Source organism: Musca domestica, unplaced genomic scaffold (assembly GCF_030504385.1).
Source record: "Musca domestica strain aabys unplaced genomic scaffold, Musca_domestica.polishedcontigs.V.1.1 1, whole genome shotgun sequence".
Classification (NCBI taxonomy): domain Eukaryota; kingdom Metazoa; phylum Arthropoda; class Insecta; order Diptera; family Muscidae; genus Musca; species Musca domestica.
In genome coordinates, this window is record NW_026712114.1 from 49,738,508 (window position 1) to 49,746,627 (window position 8,120).

Here is an 8,120-nt window from a genome sequence, read left to right on the forward strand (position 1 = left end):
AATCACTCTACAGGTCGCAATTATGGCTCGATCTTCACGAAATTTAGAATGGAGGTGGGGCTAGGGTCATAATAGAACCCTATTTCTTTTGGAGATGATCGCATAATATTTAGGGGTTGAAATGGACCAAAAACTGAAAAAAATCCTGATTTTGCAGTTGCTCTACAGGTCGCAATTATAGACCAATCAAAGCGGAAGTTAGCATGGGGCTAGAGCTTAGGGCTGGGCAGAAGCCTTCCAATTTTGATGGTCATCGGGTAATATTTATTGGGTGAAATAGGCCACAACATTTGTGTTGAATAAAAGTCAAATTTTCCACCAAACTGCGAATATTTTTAATCCCGGCGAAATCACAAATAGACGAACAGGTCAATTCTGACCGTTACGTAGATGCCGATAGTAAATTATATCGGTTATATATAGCGAAATATATACAATGTGTATATACAAAGGAAGGGGATGTTAGTTAGAATGCTTATATCTCAAGAATGGCTGGACCGATTTTGACAAATTATGTCAATTCAGAATGCCCTCTTGGCATAAAAGTATAAAATCTAAAAAAATCGCAGAAAAATATGCTAATACAGATGTTAATATAGATTTTGTAGTATTTTGTGACATTTTTTTTATTTTTTCATATTTTTTATCGTATGCGATTTTTCCAATTTGACTCATAATATTTTGTAATATTTTTTCACCTAACAACACAGGTTGAGGATATTATATAAGTATTGCAAATATCGTCCGATCCTCACGAAATTTTTCACAAGGGTAGGGTTGGGCTCAGAAGGGCTAAGCCTATTGTTTTGAAAGATGTCCGCAACATATTAGGGGGTTAAAATGGACCAACAACTAAAAAATTTCCTTATTTTGCAGCCGTTATAAAGATGACAAATAGAAACCAAAGGATACGAAATCTCGCATAAAGTTAGAGTTAGGACAGCGGGTACAATGGACCACTAATTTTGTGTGCACAAAATACCATCATTACTTACAGGCGATATACGAAATACACAAAAGGCGAATTTCTGTTAGATGAGTCTAAATTTGGAGATACAGAGGGGCTTCTTGCTTTTGGAGATGATTGCAAAATATTTAGGGGTTCAAATTACCCAAAAACAGAAATGTTTTTCCGATCACACAATTGAAGCCAATCGACAAGCCTGTGAAGAGAGTTAAGAACAGGGAAGAATTCTAGCATTTTGGATGACTATTGGATTATATTTATCTGTAAAATGGACTACAACAACTAACAGTCCGACCGAGTCCATAAATGTTGAGCAAATTTCACTAGTCAAAATCCTAATTTCAAAAGCGAAATCTTCCAAAATGGATTAGGACATAAGGGGCTTGTAACATATTGTAGTGTTGTAGGGTATAACATAGTCGGCCCCGCACGACTATAGCCTTTTCTTACTTGTTTTATATATGAATTTAAATTTCAACACAATTTAAATTTTTTCCAATTTTTTTATACATTATTTAACACAATGCATACATATACATAAATTGTGTATATTTTCACAGTAAGCACATTTCAGATCATTAAGGTCGTATCGAAAGAGAAAGAAACAAATAAATCATAAACATATGATTTTCGCCTTAACAAGGAAAAATAAAAAATTCAGCCAAGCCTGGCTGTGGGATTTCAACTAGAAGTTGGCGTCTCAACGTTCAAAGCCATTAACCATTAACCCGTTCCCACAGCAGCACTATAACAGGTGTATTCTGTGGAAGCAATATAGTACTTGTGGACAAAAATCCATCATTGCAAAAAACAAGTATTGCTGTGAAAAGATTTACTAAAAGATCTTGAGTCGAACTTGGATGGGTTCTGGTGTTTAATTCGCATATGCTTAATTGCAATAAGCTCGAAATATATACATACTACTTTCCAAAGAATGGCTCTTGTAAGCAATCATCTACACCAAATATCCCTGATGAGCCGCTTAACCAATGGCGAAACGCGACGCATATAGGAGAGTGTGTGATAGAGTCTATCTGGTTTCCCTTTCACTGCAAACACATTTCAGATCATTAGCTCGTCTAGATAGAGAAATAAACAAATTGTGTATATGTTTTGACATTACAAGGCTACTATGGAAAAAAATGTTTTGAGGAGATTTGGAGCTAATAATGGAAGCTATATTCTACTCCGAATCGATTTTCACTAAATTTGAAGGAGGGACTTTTCACAAAATTCAATTCTATTTGAGCTGATATTACACTTTTGATGCAGAGTAAACATGATGATTATGGGAGCTATATCCAAAACTGAATCCATATCAATAAAGTTGAGGTATTTTTTGTGAACTGCATTTTTTTGGTGTGCGAGGGACCTTAATAAAAAATCGGTAGAAGCATTTATATGGGACCCATAGCTATATCTGAATCGATTTTCATCAAATTCGTCACGCATTCTTCCAGGTTAAACTTCGTTGTATGTACCGAATTCCATTCAATTTGAGCTTATACAGGGTGAGATAAAACAAGTAAGCAAAGGCTATGGTCGTGCGGGGCCGACCATGTGATACCCTACAACACTACAATATGTTAGAAGCCCCCTTATGTCCAAATCCATTTTTGAAGATTTCGCGGTGCACAGCCCAGATATTACCCTCAGCATTCTGACCAGGGATATTTGCCCAATATTTACGCACTCCGTCGTGCTGTTAGTTGTTGTGGTCCATTTTACAGCTAAATATAATTCAACGGTCATCCAAATTGCTAGAATTCTTCCCTGTCCTTAACGCTCTTCTCAGGCGTGTCGAATGGCTTCAATTGTGTGATCATGAATTTTTCTCTGTTTTTGGTTCATGTGAACCCCTGAATATTTTGCGATCATCTCCAAAAGCAGGAGGCCAATCTGTATCTCCAAATTTAGACTTATCTATATGATTTTCTTGTCTACGATATTTGGCTATATTCGTCAACGAAACCGGCATAAAAAAGCCAGAAGTACGCCTTTTGTGAATTTCGGATATCACCTGCAAGTAATGTTGGTATTTTTCAGACAGAAATAGTGATCCATTCTACCCACTGTCCTAAACTCTAACTTCATGCGAGATTTCGTGTCCTTTAGTTTCTATTTATGACCATTACAACGGATGCAAAATCAGGAAAATTTTTAGTTGTAGGTCCATTTCAACCCCTAAATATATTGCGGACATCTTTGAAAACAATAGGCCTAGCCCTTCTGAGCGCAACCCTACCCTTTTCGTGAGGACCGGACGATAATTGCAATATGCATTTAATATCCCCAACCTGTGTTGTAAGGTGAAAAAATATTACAAAATATTATAAGTCAAATTGAAAAAATCGCATGCGATAAAAAATATGAAAAAATAAAAAAAATGTCACAAAATACTACAAAATCTATATTAACATCTTTATTGGCATATTTTTACTACTTTTATGCCAAGAGGGCATTCTGAATTGACAAAATTTGTCAAAATCGGTCCAGCCATTCTGAAGATATAAGCATTCTAGTTAACATCCCCTTCCTTTGTATACACACATTGTATATACTTCGATATATATATATATCCAATATATTTAATATCGACGTCTACGTAACGGTCAGAATCGACCTGTTCGTCTATTTGTGATATCGCCGATATTAAGAATATTCGCGGTTTAATGGAAAATTTGACTTTTATTTAACACAAATTTTATTAACACCATAATTTTTATTTTTTTTTTTTAAATTTAATTAATGAAAGCAAAAAAAATGTCGGAAATAGCATCAAATTTTAGAATAAGTTTAGATTTGTTCGAATCGGTCACCTTTGGCACATGGGCTTCAAACGGCCAATGAAACCGTCCGACGCTGCCCGAATGTTGATCTGCGGTATTTTGGGCCATTCCCGGCGAAACACTTGCTTGAGGTGACCGACATTTTGGTATTTGTTAGTGTCAACCTACGACGTGGGATTTGATCAAGTCACTTCTTTACATTTCGAACCATTTCTGCTGATGTTGCTGTTGACTTTCGTCCATTTCCTTGACGCCGGGTAACGCTACCAGTATCACAGTAACGAGCGATAGTACGAGTCACAAAAGATTTATTCACATTTAAATGCTGCAGTGCTCTAACGATAGCCACTTGTGGTTTTCCAGCCAAATATAAAGAAATCACACTATCACGCTTGAATTCCCTCACTAATAACTTTTTTCTGGAAAATTCTCACCAATATGCTTTTGTACGCGTGTAAACAATATAATGAGCTGTCACTGGAATAATTTTAACAGCTCTCGGACGAGTGGCTTAGAAATGACAGCAGTTGCGAAATTGGTTGCATTTTTTATCTCACCCTGTATATATGATTTCTCTCAGAAACAACCCATTTCTATTTGTCTTTTGAAGAACTAAATTGTTCACCCTTGGAAACAGAGAATTAGAATAAAATAAATATTTCCTAAAGAAAGTACTTTTCAATATGTGCTTCTATTTTAAATCGACAGTGTGAAAATCTAATCATCTACTTTCTACTAGACACGACAACTAGACATTTACAACACTTATTACATCAACACGATAATTCACAAACCTATGCAATTTTACATTCCTATGAGAAGTGTCGATTTTCACCTCATTTAGATAATATTTCTTTTTTTATTTTCACACTGTTTATTGCAACTGTTTAAATATTTAATTGCACGTTGGAAATATGAATAAGTGACACGTCAAATGCTTTCAAATGCAGCTGGGCGTTTGGGGAGTAATTTTCCCCCATGCACTCAAGATGTGCAATGATGGGGCTTTGTCAATTTTCCTGTAGATACTTACAACATCTCCCCTCGCTCTAATCTTTATGGGGTATGCATTAAAATGCAATTTTAATTTTTAGTAAACTATAATTTATATACAAGTAGACATACACACACACACACACACCTGGATCACATATTTTATTTTATTTTGTTTTTATTTTAGAGTTATAGTTCTATTATTTTATAAATATTTTCAAATTGATCTTGAATTGCTTGTTTGTCTTCGAAAAAAGTGGAGCATTTTCTATTAAGTTTTTTTATATAGTTATACATGTTATTAAAACAAAATATCTTCTTTAGTATTCACTTTTCCCCCTTTCATGTGTCACGTGAAAACAACTTTCACACTTAAAACACATACATACATACATTTTAAGGGATTTTCACTCAATGAAAGGTGATCTTTTTAAAGCTCACCTCAATTATATTTGGATTACAGTATGTAAGTATGTGCACCGATCTAATAAGATTTGCATTTCTTAAATATTCATATAACAACAACAAATTCCAGTTGAATTATTTTATTACTTGTTCTGTCACAACAACAATAAAATATACAAACCCAGACTGTTGCGCTGTAGGCATTGGTTGAGGTACTCGAACAGAATTCAATGAATTATTACAGAGATTCCCAAATGGTATTATTTTGAGTGTACAGGGTAAGATGAAAAAACAGCAACCAACTACAGACTGCTCTCACTTACATGCCACTCGTCCGACAGCTGTTAAAATTATTCCAGTAACAGCTCATTATATCATCAAAAGCATTTTGGTGAGAATTTTCCAGAAAAAAATGTCACGTGAGCTGAACATATCGCAATATTCTAGTCGGCAAATATTGAAAAATGAGCTCTGGGTAAAGCCATTGGTATTGCAAAAAAAGCAAGAATTTACACCACAACAGAAAGAAAATAGACTGAAAAGAGCTAAAGAGTTGCCTCGCTTGGCCGAAAGTGATGAACTGCCGAATTTAGTTTTCTCCGATGAGGGAACATTCGTTCTCCAGCAGTTTGTAAACAACCAAAATTATCGTGTTTACTTGCCAAAGAGGTCAGCTGAAAATGTGCATCTTCGGTTGGCCACCAGGACTCAAGCGCCGGCCATAGTGATGATGTGGGCCGCCATAACAGCCGATGGTCGCTCTTCGCTCGTATTAATCGAATAAATGCCGAATATTATCGCGAAAATATTCTGGAGGGTGTATTAAAGCCTTGGCATCATCGCACTCAGCACGCGCCACCGAAGAATGGTTTTAAAATGAGGTTTCTCGCTTGATTTCCAGAGCACAATGGAAACCAAAATCTCCGGATACCAATCCGTTGGACTATTGTGTCTGGAGTATTTTGGAAAACAAGGTTGGCACTAAAAAATACCAAAGTGGTAAAATACCGGGATTGGGCCAAAATACCGCAGACCAACATTCGGGCAGCATGTGACGGTTTCATTGGCCGTTTGAGGGCCATAATTCGTGCCAAAGCTGAGCAATTCGAACAAATCTAAACTAATTCTAAAATTTGATGCAATTTCCGACATTTTTTGTTTTCATTCAATAAAATTTAAAAAAAAAATGTAAAAAATTATGGCGTTTGACTTTGTTGCAGTTTTTTATCTCACCCTATATCTGGGAGCTATATCCACAGTTGAGCTGATTTGGACGAAATTGTAAACACTTATTTTTGAGCTTTATCTGATATCCCTCACGCATATGAGGGAGTAAGACACCAAATTGGATAAAACATGTATATGGGAGCTACAGCTATACCTGAATCGATTTTCACAAAATTTTAAGTACTTGTTTCTAGGATGGCTTCCGTCGGAAGTGCCAAAATTCAGTCAATTGAGCTGATATTAGCTATACGGTGCACAATAAACCTTAAATCGGAAAAAGATATATCTGGGAGCTATATCCTAATCTGATCCGATCTCCATAAAATTTGACAGAGGTATTTTTGAGCCCCATAAGTTATCTGGTACCAGATATCATTCCTGTGGAGTGCATATTACGATTAAAAGTGACTTAAATTCCCAAATCGGATGAAACATATATATGGGAGCTATAGCAATATCTGAACCGATTTTCTCCAAATTTGATTTACTTATTTCTAGACTGAATTTGGTCGGTTGTGCCAATATTTAGGTCATTTGAACTGATTTTTGACCATTTTGTGCACAATTAACCCGAAATTGGTTACTGATATATATGGGAGCAATATCTAAACTTGAACCGATTCTCATAGGTAAATAAATGGAACTGGAAATTTGAAATGCATAAAAGGTGGTTTTGGAAATTCTTACTAAAAGAATATGAAAAGTAATGAAATATACTTTTGCAGTCTTATAAATTGACCGCGTAGAGCTACCTCTCCGCTTTGTTGTATATATGTTTGGCTATTTTAAACAAAAAACATGTACCAACAAATATTATCGATATTCGTACCAAAGAAAACGAAAAGTACAAAAAGGTACTAAATATGTTATCATGCGTATAGAAGCATCTAATAGCTGTGAATGTGTTTTAGAAACAGGTATGGAAAGTACTCGATATTGCGAATATAGAGAACTCTGAAATGTTGTATAGATTTTTCCTGACGATAATAGGAAATATTATAATCGGCCCCGCCCTACGTTTGTCCCCTCCGTACCAAGTTTTACTTATTTTATTAATCATTGGCAATGCCCAGCTAAATATATGGTCCAAATCTAAAACTTCTAGAGTTCTTGTGTTGACATAAATATATACAGGGTTGCCCATATTCGACGGACCCATCTGGCAACGCCATAACTTTTGACAGAGATGTCGCATCGCGTTTGAAGCGTCAGTCCAAGCAGATTTTTACCATGAACCAATACACGCCACGCGAGCGCTCTGAAATAGTTGAAATTTACAAGAAGTCAATTGTGAAAACTCAACGTGCTTTTAAAACATTAAAAAATGTGAGAAGTGCACCTTCTAAGAACACCATTAAGCATTTATACGAAGAATTTTCGACTGGTAAGGCTCTTTCTAATCCGAAGAGGCCATATAAAAGTCGACCAAGGCGATCGGCCGAGAATATCGAGCCAGTGTTGAGAGGTCCCCAAGAACATCCCAAAAACGACGTTCTCAGCAGTTGGGCATGGCTCGGTCCACTTTACAAGGGATTATCGCATTGATTTGCATTTGTTCCCGTACAAAATTCAATTGACGCAAAGAATGTTGCCTGCGGACAAGCCTCGTCGATTGGAATGGGCCCAAGGGCCCTAAGTTCCGTCGAATATGGGCAACCCTGTACTAGTTATTGAAATATTTGTAACCGTTGGAATATTTTCCCTCAGACCTCCTTAAACAACTTGAAGCTCCTAGTCGC